Source organism: Narcine bancroftii, chromosome 6 (assembly GCF_036971445.1).
Source record: "Narcine bancroftii isolate sNarBan1 chromosome 6, sNarBan1.hap1, whole genome shotgun sequence".
Classification (NCBI taxonomy): domain Eukaryota; kingdom Metazoa; phylum Chordata; class Chondrichthyes; order Torpediniformes; family Narcinidae; genus Narcine; species Narcine bancroftii.
Window position 1 is genome coordinate 193,418,603 of NC_091474.1, and position 13,508 is coordinate 193,432,110.

The window sequence follows — 13,508 nt, forward strand, 5'->3', positions numbered from 1 at the left end:
AACATCAACATAGCAGTTGTCCGGTGAACAACAACAAAGTACATCACCTACATGTGTACCAGCAACACAAAGCCCAACAGTCACAGCCAAATCCACAAGATGGTGAAGCAACATACTGCTGCCAGTGTGATATCAATAAGAACTATTTAAAAATAGTTGTGTAAATAAACTAGAAGTTCAGTTACTAAGATGCACTGGGAAAAAAATGATAGAGAACACAAAATTTTTCTTTTATCTTCAGAAGTAGGGATGTTATATAGTCAGGATAATATGAACTATTTAGTAACTGTGTAAGAATAACCCTTCTCATTGTAGTATCTGTAGTGCACCATTGTGGGGTGTACACGTTTGAATGTGTGAGCAGTCTCCTGAGATGGTGGAAGACATCAGTAAGTAAAGTCTTTTCTGTTATTTGAATCTTGCATCTCTAAGTTATTTAAAAAGCCCATAGCTCATAGAATGCCTGCAGTTAACTTCAGACTGCAGGTATTATGGTAAATTTACCAGGGGTCAAGGAGATAAAATATCAGAACAGGAATGTCTCCTTATTCCCATTCCAATCTTTTTACAGACTGAATGCCCGGAAAATGGTAATAATTTCCTGGAATGCAGCATTTGTGACAGAGATAGAAGAAATGAGACATAGGGATAGATGGGAGGGCATGCAGGGTTGGTGTCAGAACCAGTCTAATGGTGGTGGGGGTAATGGGGCACTAGGGTAACCACAGGGTGGGGAAACTGACTTTTGAAGACTCTCTCGGGGGGGGGGGGGTGTGGGAGGGAAGACTAACTTTTAAAGTCTCTCTCTCTCTCTCTCCCCCTCAGAGTGCCTTACCTTCCATGAACCTCCGTCTCCACCGCCCCCCCCATCTGAGCACACAAATGCGCATGCTCACATCCACTGGCCCGCCAATCCATCGCTCGAAGAAACGGGGCCAGAGCCATTAATCAACGTGTTTTAGGCACAACTTACAAACAAATAAAGGAAAAGACTTCGCACATCGCTATTCACCCGCTTTATTATGATTTTTGGAAATGCTCGATATTTTTCCTTCAGTCCACGTCCCAGAATTGGGAGCAGGTCATTCTCGACCCCGAGCTGAAGAAACAGCACGAGATAAATGAGGGAGACGCCATGACGTGTGCGATGGGGAAAGCGGGCTGTCGATTGATTGACAGCGCGGTCCAGCCCACGTGCTGCGGCAGTGCCTCTGATGGCACGTGACCGGATGTTTGTCACGGCAGTCCTGACCGCAATTTGGCAAAAAGAAAGAGGCACACGGCAACAATAAATTTGGCCGACGGAGGTGAAGAAGCCGTGAGCGTAGGTATTGGGTTGGGCTGCCCTACGTGTAATAGTGATGCTCGGGAGAGGGGGTTTGGAGAAAAAAAAAGCCGAATGCTCCTCGGGGGGCATTGCGGAGGGTTGGGAACAACTGGGAAGGCCAATGCAACTGGGAGAGGAGGATTGAAACGGGATGGATGGATTTTGGGGTGGGGGGCCGATTGTAACTGCATCCAGGGAGGAATGTGGCGGGGGGGGGATTGTAACTGCATCCAGAGAGGAGTGTGTGTGTGGGGGGAATTGTAACTGCATCCAGGGAGGAGTGTGTAGGGGGAGGGATTGTAACTGCATCCAGGGAGGAATGTGGGGGGGGGGATTGTAACTGCATCCAGAGAGGAGTGTGTGTGTGGGGGGAATTGTAACTGCATCCAGGGAGGAGTGTGTAGGGGGAGGGATTGTAACTGCATCCAGGGAGGAATGTGGGGGGGGGATTGTAACTGCATCCAGAGAGGAGTGTGTGTGGGGGGGGGGAATTGTAACTGCATCCAGGGAGGAGTGTGTAGGGGGAGGGATTGTAACTGCATCCAGGGAGGAATGTGTGGGGGGGGGGTGGAATTGTAACTGCATCCAGGGAGGAATGTGGGGGGGGGTAAAAAGGATTGTAACTGGATCCAGGGATGAGTGTGTGTTTGGGGGGGGGGGATTGTAGCTATCCAGGGAGGAGTGTTTGGGGGGGGGGGTGTAACTCCATCCACGGAGGAGTGTGGGGGAGGGATTGTAACTGCATTCAGGGAGGAGTGTTGGGGGGGGGGAGGGATTGTAACTGCATCCAGGGAGGAGTGTGGGGGGAGGATTGTAACTGCATCCAGGGAGGAGTGTGTGTGTGTGTGGGGGGGGGGCATTGTAACTGTATTCAGGGAGGAGTGTGGGGGGGGGGGATTATAACTGCATCCAGAGAGGAGTGTGTGGGGGAGGGATTGTAATTGCATCCAGGGAGGAGTGTGGTGGTGTATTTGCAGTCATGGGGAAGCGTGGATTATGCAGTTGCACAAGGGAGAGAGAGATAGCAGCAATTGCACGCGGGTGGGTGGGGGGGCGGAGAGAGAGAGACTCCAGCAGTTGCATCCGGGGGGTGGAGAGCGAGCGCAGCAGTTGGATCCGGGAGGTGGAGAGACAGATCAGTGTTCCACCGGGGATTGGGGGCGGGGGGGGGGGGGGTGGAGAGAGAGATCAGTCGTCCATCGGGGATGGGGTGGGGGGGGTGGAGAGAGAGAGAGAGAGAGATCAGTCTTCCATCGGGGATGGGGTGGGGGGTGGTGGAGAGAGCGAGAGAGAGAGAGATCAGTCTTCCACCGGGGATGGGGGGGTGGGGGGAAGAGAGAGAGAGATCAGTGTTCCTCCGGGGGTGGGAGGGGGGGGAGAGAGAGCAACAGTTGCATCCGGGGGGTGGAGAGTGAGAGATATCAGTGTTGCACCAAGGGGGGTGGGGGGTGGGGAAGAGAGAGAGCAGCAGTTGCAGGGTTGCATCTGGGGGGGTGGAAAGAGAGATCAGTAGTTGCACGGGGTCGGGGGGGGGAAGGAGGGGAGAGGAAGAGAGAGCAGCAGTTGCACTAAGAGGGGAGGGTGAGACCGAGGCAGTGGCACCCGGCGGGGTGACGAGGCAGTGGCACACGCAGGTGGGGGGAGGGGGCACTAGCACCTAGGTGTTGGTGTGTGTGGTGAGGGGTTTGTGTACTTTCTGCAACATTCCATGTGGGGCATTGCAGCCAGGAAGTACAGTGCAGGGTACAGGAGTGCAACTGGGAGAGAGTTAGACTTGGAGCACTCTTGGCAGAGGAATAACCTTGGGTTGGTTTTCCACCCAGGTAAAGGTGAAGTAGCAAGATGTAGATGGACTAGAAGGTGTGTGCTGTAAGCCAGTTGTGAGGAGAGGGTTTGGGTGTGATCCCAGGGAGCCTTCTGAGTAGTGAGTGGTAACTGCTGGAGTGATGTGGGGTGTCCATGCATATTGTGCAAGTGGTGGTGGGATTTCTTGAGTGTGATGAAATAGGCATTCAGGTCAGCGATGCCTGCGATTGTTGCTGGCAGACAGCAGAAGGAAATGCAGTGGGGAACACTAGATTTGAGGCAAGTTTGGTGCCAGTTAGCATAAGTGTTGTTTAGAGACCAACTGTTCTGATTTGCAAAGGGAAATGAATAATGTATTCAGAGGTTGGTGGACCAGAGCTGAGGGAATGTGTCATTTGTGGAAATGGATTGACTTGTTAAGATTTAAGAGCATTGTTTGAAATTGATTGGGGAGAGCGTGGCGAGATGGCATAGAGACTAGACGTGTAATCCCTGTCCTTTCTGGTCAGACTGTTAAGTACCCATTTTTTAATCCTTTATTTTTAATTTTTAAATTTTAATTTTTAGTTTGATATTTTGGTGAGCCATTATGGCTGCTAATGTAAAAAAAAAACTAAGTCTCAGTTACAAAAGAAAATACAGTTTCGAAGTGTAGAAGAATTGGGGCCTAAATGACTTGAAGCAGCCTCGGGCTCGATTTCAGCGATCCCCAAGTCTCAATGATCGTCGGTGGGGATAAAAGTTAAAATAACAGCCACTCACCAGTCTCAAGATGGCGCTGGTTCGACCTGTTTTGCGGAGGAAGGAACGCATTCCCGAGAAGTTGGGCACGAGCATGGAGGCTTGTTGCAAAGAATACCCCATTGGAAGAGATGGGAGCGCGGAGAAAGAGGACTGTGACGCTAGACACGCAGTCTATAGCGAATGTGGGCGTGAGTAGCACTGCTAATTACGAAGGATTCTGTAATTTTATTTAAAAATTGTCTGCCAGGGGAGGACAACAACGACCCGCTGAGGAAGTCGGGGGGTCGTTTTTGGGTGTCCAAACCTGCAGCAAAATTACTAGAATGCTGCCTTTTGATGTTCAACTAAAAGAGGACTTACTTTACTCTGCCACTGTACAGGAAATGGAAGAAGAGCTGGAAGAAAGTGAGTTACAAATTACAGAGCCAGCTGGTTCAAATGAATACTGATAAGAGCTCAGACCTAACTGTGGTTAAGGCAGAAGCTAAAGAAAATTGGGAAAACTTTTTTAAAAATTTGAAGATTCCTTTTCTGAATGTAAACAAGAGGTACAATCCAATACAGAAACAATAATAAAGGTGGAAAAATCAGTTAAAGATTTAGGAGCCCAGGAAAGAGAATTAACAAAAAAAATAGACTATTTGGAAAATCAAAGCACAAGAAATAACGTGAAAATTGTAGGTTTACCAGAAGGTATAGAAGGTCAAGATCCTGTCATATTTAAAAAAAAAATGGATTCTCCAGATGTTAGGGGAAGAGTCTTTTCCTGATGGATTGGTATTGGAAAGAGCACGTAGAGCTTTCAGAAGAACACCCCTACCTGGTCAACCCCTAAGAGCTGTGATAATTTGTTGTTTGGATAGAGAGACAATTCTTCGACTTGCAGTTCAAAATGCAAGACAAAGGCAAGCTCCATTGATGATTCAGAATAGTAGAGTTTTCTTCAACCCTGATTTGAGTCAAGATGTCATCAGACGCCGATGTGAATTTAATCTAGTTAAAGATGTTTTATGGCATAAAGGTTAAAAATTTGCCTTTCGTTACCCTGCTGTGTTGAAAGTGTTTTATGGAAACTATCAGTTTCAATTTTTTGAGAGTGAGCATGAAGCAATGGTTTTTGATCTCCAACATCGAAGTACTCGAGATGGCAGAGGCCACAAGCATCGAATCCATGCTGCTGAAGACCCAACTGCGCTGGGTGGGTCACGTCTCCAGAATGGTGGACCATCACCTTTTCAAGATCTTGTTCTATGGCGAGCTCTCCACTGGCCACCGAGACAGTGGTGCACCAAAGAAGAGGTACAAGGACTGCTTCAAGAAATCTCTTGGTGCCTGCCACACTGACCACCGCCAGTGGGCTGATATCGCCTCCAACCATGCATCTTGGCGCCTCACAGTTCGGCGGGCAGCAACATCCTTTGAAGAAGACCGCAGAGCCCACCTCACTGACAAAAGACAAAGGAGGAAAAACCCAACCCCAACCAACCAATTTTCCCTTGCAACCGTGCCTGCCTGTCCCGCATCGGACTTGTCAGTCACCAACGAGCCTGCAGCAGACGTGGACATACCCCTCCATAAATCTTCGTCCGCGAAGCCAAGCCAAAGAAAAAAAAGAAAACCAGATGTCAGAGGACAAAGAAGTCCACCATTATCTCCTAAAAGAAAATCTGACGGTCTTAGAAATGGGAAAAATAGCAGAAGTGGAAAGAATGGGAATGGAATGAGTTCATCTACTCTTGAAATTAGTTCACCATCTAGACTGGAATCTCAAGGCTGAATTTTTTTTTGTAATATGTTAATATTTTTGATTGGCTGGGTGGGGAGGAGGGGATTGCACTAATTTCTTTGATAGTCATCAGTCACTAGTGGGTAATTCACAGTTTTTAGGGAGTTACTACCTTTTGGTAGTTTTTTTTGGTTTGTTTTGTTTTTTCTTATTAACGAATATTATTTTTATTTGGAGGGCCTAGATATTTTAATTTGGGGGTCCTATATATTAAAAAAATTTTCTTTTGTTATTATTAATTTTGTGATTATTTTTGTTATTTAGTAATTGTATTAGATATGTCAAATTTCAAATTTGCTATTTTAATGTTCAGAGATTAAACAACCTGATCAAGCGCAAGAGTTTTGGCATATATCAAAAAAAGATGAAAATTGATACTGCTTTTTTACAGGCGACACATTTGAATGAAAAAGAAAGTATGAAATTGAAGAGGGACTGGGTTGGACATGTTTTTTTCTTCATTTAACTCTAAAGCTAAGGGAGTAGCAATTTTGATACATAAAAATTTACCTTTTGAATTACAATCAATGGAAATGAATGCAGGACGTATTTTTAAACTGAATTGTAAGATTATTAACTGGGCTAAGCTAATGAAAATGTTCTGGTTGGTGGAGATTTTAGCTGTGCTTTGGAACCTTTATTAGATAAATTTCCAAAAAATGTTAAAAAAATCTAAAATGGCAATTCAAATTAGAGCTTTGATGAAATATCTTAATGTAGTGGATATTTGGCGATGTCTCAACCCAACAGAGAAGGATTTCTTTTTTTATTCATTTAGACATGAATCTTTTTCTAGAAATGATGTGAAAGGACTTGCAGGGTGTGCATTGGGACAATTTGTTTTATGGGCAGGATGTAGTAGAGAGATGGAAGTCTTTTAAAGATCAGATTTTGAGAGTGCAAAAGCTTTATATTCCTGTTAGGTTAAAAGGAGGGGCAAAAGGTTTGAGAGAGCCGTGGTTTTCAAGGAATATTGGAAACTTGGTTCGAAGAAAAAGGGAGGCGTACATTAGATATAAGAAGCATGGAGTTGAGATGTTTGAAAGATACATTGAATGTAAGAGGAATCTTAAGAGAGGAATTAGGAAAGCTAAAAGAAGGTACGAGGAAACTATGGCAAGCAGGGTGAAAACTAATCCAAAAGAGTTCTACAAATATGTTAATGGTAAAAGGAAAGCTAGAGACAAAATTGGTCCCTTAGAAAATCAGAGCGGAAAACTGTGTGTGGAGCCTAGAGAAATGGGGGAGATATTGAACAGTTTCTTTTCTTCGGTATTCACTAAGGAGAAGGATATTGGGAGATGTGAGATAAACAAAGCAAATTGGGTAAATATGGGGAATATAGAGATTACAAAAGATGTAGTTTTAGGGCTTTTGAAGAATATAAAGGTGGATAAGTCTCCGGGACCAGACGGGATCTTCCCCAGGACATTGAGAGAAGTGAAGGAGGAAATAGCAGAGACTCTGGCAGTAATTTTCCAAATGTCATTAGATATGGGGATAGTGCCGGAGGATTGGCGCATTGCGCATGTGGTTCCGTTATTTAAAAAGGGTTCAAGGAGGAAGCCTGGCAACTATCGGCCTGTAAGTTTGACGTCTGTGGTAGGTAAATTAATGTAGAAAATTCTTAGAGATAGTACTTATAAACATCTGGATAGACAGGGTCTGATCAGGAGCACTCAACATGGATTTGTGGGAGGAAGGTCATGTTTGACCAATCTGATTGAATTTTTTGAAGAGGTGACTAGGAATGTGGATAAGGGTAGCGCAGTGGATGTTGTCTATATGGACTTCAGTAAGGCCTTCGATAAGGTACCATATGGAAGGTTAGTTAGGAAGGTGTAGTCTTTAGGTATAAATTTTGAGATAGTCAAATGGATTGAACATTGGCTGAAAGAGAGAGGCCAGAGAGTGGTAGTGGATAATTGTCTGTCAGGTTGGAGGCCGGTGACCAGTGGTGTGCCTCAAGGATCAGTATTGGGGCCCATTGTTGTTCGTTATATACATTAATGATCTAGTTGATGGGGTGGTGAATTGGATTAGTAAATATGCAGACGATACTGATAGGTGGAATAGTGGATAATGAAGAAGGTTTTCAAGGATTGCAGAGGGATTTGGGCTGCTTAGAATAGTGGGCTGAAAAATGGCAGATGGAATTTAATGCTGATAAGTGTGAGGTGCTTCATTTTGGTAAGAAGAATCAGAACAGGACATACGTGGTAAATGGGAGAGCATTGATGAATACAGAAGAGCAGAAAGATTTAGGAGTAACGGTACATGGTTCCCTGAAGGTAGAAACTCACGTGAATAGGGTGGTGAAGAAGGCTTTTAATATGCTGGCCTTTATCAATCATTGCATGGAATATAGGAGTTGGGAGGTGATGTTGAGATTGTATAAGACGTTGGTGCGGCCTAATTTGGAGTTCTGTGTGCAGTTCTGGTCGCCTAATTATAGGAAGGATATAAACAGAGTGGAGAGAGTGCAGAGAAGGTTTACCAGAATGTTACCTGGGTTTAAGCATCTAGAGTATAGGGAGAGATTGGACAGATTAGGTCTTTATTCTTTGGAGTGTAGAAGGTTGAGAGGGGATTTGATAGAAGTATTTAAGATTATGAAAGGGATAGACAGAGTGGATGTGGATAGACTATTTCCGTTAAGAGGAGGAAAGATTAAAACAAGAGGACATGAGTTAAGAATTAAGGGGCAGAGGTTTAGAGGTAACATGAGGGGTAACTTCTTTACTCAGAGAGTGGTAGCCGTGTGGAATGAGCTTCCGGGAGAAATAGTGGCGGCGGAGTCAATTGTATTATTTAAGAAAGGGTTGGACAGATATATGGATGAGAAGAAGATGGAGGGTTATGGGCATTGTGCAGGGAGGTGGGACTAGAAAGGGGTGTTTGGTTCGGTGCGGACTAGAAGGGCCTAATGGCCTGTTTCCGTGCTGTAATTATGTTATGTTGTTATGTTATGATTTTTTTTAGTATTGGCACATTTACAGGGGAAAATACTACAAGCAGAATATAAAAGTAGGGTAATTTCAGATCGTTCTTTGTTGTATTTTACTTATGAAAGTTCTGAAAAAGTTCGTGCAGCTCGTTGGAGATTCAATACGATGTTTTTTTTTAAAAAAAAAAGCGGAATTTATTGAATTTTAAAAAAACAAATCAATCTCTTCTTGGAAGAAAATGTTAATTCAGTTCCGAGTAAATTTATATTGTGGGATGCTATGAAAGCTTACTTGAGAGGTCAAATAATTAGTTAGACCTCTAAGGTTAAAAAGAATTATTTGACCGAGAGCCTCTAATTAGAGAAACAGATTGATAAATTAGAAAAGGAATTTCAGAGAAATGTGACAGAAAATCAAAAAATAGAGTTGTCTAGATTGAAATTGAAATGCAATATGTTACCATCTTATCAATTTGAATGCTTGATAAATAGATCTAAACAACGGTATTATGAATGGGGTGAGAAAGCACATAAGGACTTGCATGGCAGTTAAAGAATGAACAGGTATCAAGGGTTATTAATGCAGTCAGATGAAATTCGACTGTTACTTACAAACCTCGTGAGATTAGTGATGAGTTCTACTCATTTTATAAGAAATTATACATCTCCGAGGAAAAACAGGTGAGTGGATCGATTGACTCCTTTTTATCGATGTTGAAATTACCGGTATTAAAATAAGATATATTGGAGCTGGAGGCCCCTTTTACTGATTTAGAAATTAAATTGACTATGTTGGAAATGCCGAATGGAAAATCACCTGGTGATGGGTTTTCGGTTGAATTTTATAAGATATTTTATAATGATTTATCTACAGTGTTTGGAGATGTGGTACAACAGATTATTGAACATTGTGATTTACCTGAATCATGCTCTAGTGCTTTAATCACTGTAATTCCTAAGAAGGGTAGAGATCTATTGAAGGTGTCTTCATAAAGAACAATTTCTTTGTTAAATGTAGACTATAAAATAATAGCTAAAGTATTAGCAAATCGATTGGCTAAATCTTTACCTAAGTTGATACATGTTGATCAAACAGGTTTCATAAAGAATAGATATGCTTCAGATAATATTCTTAAGAGTGATTAGTTTGATTAATAAATATTGATAGTGCCCTGACCATCTGATGGTGATATCTCTCGATGCAGAAAAGGCTTTTGATAGAGTTGGGTGGAACAACTTTTTATTTAAAGTTTTAGAGAAATTTAAGTTTGGTCCTTTTTTTATTGGTTGGATTTAAGCTTCATATAATAAGCCAATAAATTTAATTTGAAGAATAAATACAATTAAAATGAATATCTTTCCACGAATACAATATTTGTTTCAGTCAATTCCGTGTTTACTTAATAAGAATTTTTTCCAGGACTTAAATAAAATGGTTAGGGAATTTTTATGGAAGAGTAAATTTCCGAGAGTAGCTTTGAATAAGTTAACTTGGAAATATGCATTGGGAGGATTACGTTTACCACATTTTCAAAATTATTATGAGGCAGCTCAATTTAAATTTATTAGTTCTTTAATGGATTTGGAACGGCCCCCTAGTTGGGTCAAAATTGAGATGGCGGATATTTTTGAATTTGAAATATATCAGTTTTTATTTCGATGGAATTTAAATTTATTACAACAATATAATGTGCCTATATTAAAACATTTAATGAAGTTGTGGATGAGAAAAAATAGGACGATAGGTTCTACGGTGTTAGGTCTGCTTTGATTGACGATGTCGTTTGAGTGCATGTGTCAGGTGTCTTTTCTACAAGTCCTCTGACATCGTCTCTAATCCCACAATGTCCCTTAATTTTGCTTCTAAGGATTCTCTCTATTTGCTTCAGGGCCCCTTCTGCCTTCATTTTTATCATGATAGTTCTGACATCTGCGAGTGCTAATTGTTCTTGACAGGTTTCTCGCTCAAAACAAGAAATCCATGGACCAGCCCCATTACTCAATGGAGGAAGTTTTTTCATTAGACTCTCTAAGTCCATTCGTGACCAGGGTACATATTTTTGATTTCCCCGCCCCGTGATCAGCAATGGGCATTTATATCTCAATTTTGAGGATTTCTGTTCCTTTTTTACTCTTGGAATACATCTATTTATTCCACCCTGTTCAGACACCTCTTCGTCACTACTGTCACTGTCCCCGTCAGGTTCTGATGTCTCAGAGTCAAAGGTATATCGTTCACGCTCGTCTCTAAGATAATTTTTTCGGTCATAGTCTAGTGGTTTCATGTCTTTCTCTTTCATCCTAACTATGTCCAGGCGGGCATGTCTACTCTTCTCCCTCCCGAGTTCTTTTATGCTACTTTCCTCCCATGGTGGGTCGTATCTCGTTTCCTCATCTGTACTACACTTTTCGTCCTTTATTCCTATTACTATTCCTCCTCTTCCTCTATAGCCTCTAATAGAGGGTAATCCTTTTCCCCTTCCTCTCCCGGCCTCTGGACAGTCCCGCTGGTAGTGTCCAGGATTTTGGCAGTGCCAGCATAGGGCATGTTCTCCTCTATACATGGTACTTAGTGGTCTTTCCCAACCATTCCTTACTTGGGGTCCCGGATTTATCACTGGCCCCATGGCCTGTGGGACTATCTGTTGGGCTGCTAGTTTAATCCCTATTTGTTCTATGGCTCTCATCAATTTATTGGTTGTCTTGTCCACTCCCTTCTGGGATGCACTTTCTGACTTAGCCTGCTCTGATTGCTCGTCTTCCACTCTCTGTTTTCCCAAAGAGGTCTGAAAGTTAAATTACAACTAGGAAACCAAATTTTTGGGCTATATTTTTGTCCAGTTTCCCTGTACCAATCTATGAATTTACGTAACTTTATCTCCTTGGTGATACTGGTAATACCTTCATTTAACTTGTCAAAGATATTCCGAATAAACCGTGTGTCTCTTAAGATTCTGTCAACTTTTTCATTGATATCTCCTACCTGATCCGGACACAGCTTTTGCAGCCTTTCGTCGTCGTCCTTGTTCACCAGGCAGGCGTCCCTGAGTACTCTTTTTGTCGTCTCAAGGTCTCTAATGTCCGCTGTGGTATTCCACCACGGCGAATTGGGGAAATAAATTCTTAAGTTTTCAAGTGTACAGACATTATCATACCTACCGGACATTTATAAGTCAGTCTTTTTATACAATTAAGACCAATAAGCCTGAACCTTCGTTTTCTTTCAAAGCCCAACCTTCACGTGGGAGATTTCTCCTCTTAATAACCAGTTTAGGGCAGAAAACTCAGGTCCCCAATTGTTCATAGACCACCTTCTCACTCTATTGGACTTTGCAACGACACAATAAAGACTTTTTAAACTCTAGTAGTTTGTCGGCGAAGCACTTATCAAATGTCACTCAAACACCTTAAGGACTTTTATAGTTTTGTCTGTAAACACTTACGAGTTACAATCCTGGCAGGTGACGACCTTCAATTATGGTCGTCTAATTTGTCCGATCTCCAGTTCTTACTGACAATCATAGAGATTTTAAATGAGAGAATTTTGTTAAAACAGGCTTCTCTGGACCTTTTTGTCAGCCGGCTGAGATGATTGTCAAGAAAAACAGAAACCGTCGTCCAGTGTCCACTCACCCATCACGTCGGGGTCACCAAATTGTTAGGTCTGCTTTGTTCATGAATGAGTGAGTCAGACACCAGACTGAGTCGAAATCAAGGTTCTTTGTTCTTTATTACCGGATTGTAACACTTGCAACTGACAGTGTTAGTTGGAGAAGGCGCATTCTTGGCTGTTACTTTTTCACGTTGCTGGATGGAATATTGGATTTTTTTGGATGGAATATTGGAAGAGTGAATTTATTATCTGTGAGTATGCATACATTGCAAACAGATTTCAATAGTTTTGAAAAGGTTTTTTTTAAACTAAACAACAAGATCAGTTTAATATTGAGAAAATTGGAAAAAACGGAAACTTTATTATTAAATTTGGAAATTCAGTAGAAAGAAACTATGAACAAGATTGATGATTTATAAAATTAAAGTCGAAGGAGCAATGTCCAAGAAGAGTTAAAAATTTTGAATAAGTTTTTCTTGAAAATAAACAATAATTTCAACTTAACATTGAGAAGATTGACAAAGTGGAAAATTTGGTAGTAAATTGGGGGATGAAATAGAATTTGACCCACTTCGAAATAGATTTTGGGAAGCACTTAGAGAAACATTCCCTACACCCTATAGTTTGGACGCCTTGATGACGTGTGATGACAATATTAGGGAAGGTGCTGAATTTGATTATTGACAGGGCCCTGGAGAATCAAAAATCACGCCTCCCTGGGAGCCACCGAAAATTTGGGGGCGTGGCAAGATGGCGTAGGGAGCGGACGTGCATTCCCGGTCTCCCCCAGGCAGTTATATAAATACCCGTTTTAAGAATTTTTTTTTCTGTTAAAAGTCTTTGTTTTGTTTATCAATTGTTTTTAGTTTAAAATGGCAACAAAGATTAAGGAAAATAGAGTTCAAATACAGAACAAAACTACACTCTCCGACTTTGGAAGAAACTCGGCCTACTTGCCCAGACAGAACCACGGAGTCAAGGCTGGAATTTTCTTAAGAACGGAGCTCATTAATTGGACTGTCAGATAAGCTGGCCTTGGACACCTCTGAAAGATGTTTAAAGTGGCAACAAAGATTAAGGAAAATAGAGTTCAAATACAGAAATCAAGGTTCTTTATTACCGGGTTGTAACACTTGCAACTAACAGTGTTAGTTGGAGAAGGCACATTCTGCCGTTATCAGCAAGTGGTGTTTTTTTATACCTCAGGATACGTACTTAGTAAATTATCATACCATTACATTGTCCAATGAATAAACTGTTGCTACCCTTCTCTGTTAGTCTGCTG

General features: G+C 42.0%; 1 protein-coding gene across 4 annotated transcripts in view; it reads left to right on the forward strand.

The window, feature by feature from the left end:
• Positions 1 to 1,224: 1,224 nt before the first annotated feature.
• The window catches only part of LOC138736906 (glycoprotein endo-alpha-1,2-mannosidase-like), a 55,115-nt gene continuing 42,831 nt past the window's right edge, over positions 1,225 to 13,508 (forward strand). For 2 of the 4 annotated variants that reach the window (XM_069887095.1, XM_069887099.1), the window contains exon 1: positions 1,225 to 1,324. The gene's annotated coding sequence lies outside the window, so the exon portion shown is untranslated. Of the gene's footprint in view, positions 1,325 to 3,837; positions 4,066 to 9,222; positions 9,292 to 13,508 lie in introns of those variants that run through there. The other 2 variants (XM_069887096.1, XM_069887097.1) reach the window with 2 other exon arrangements.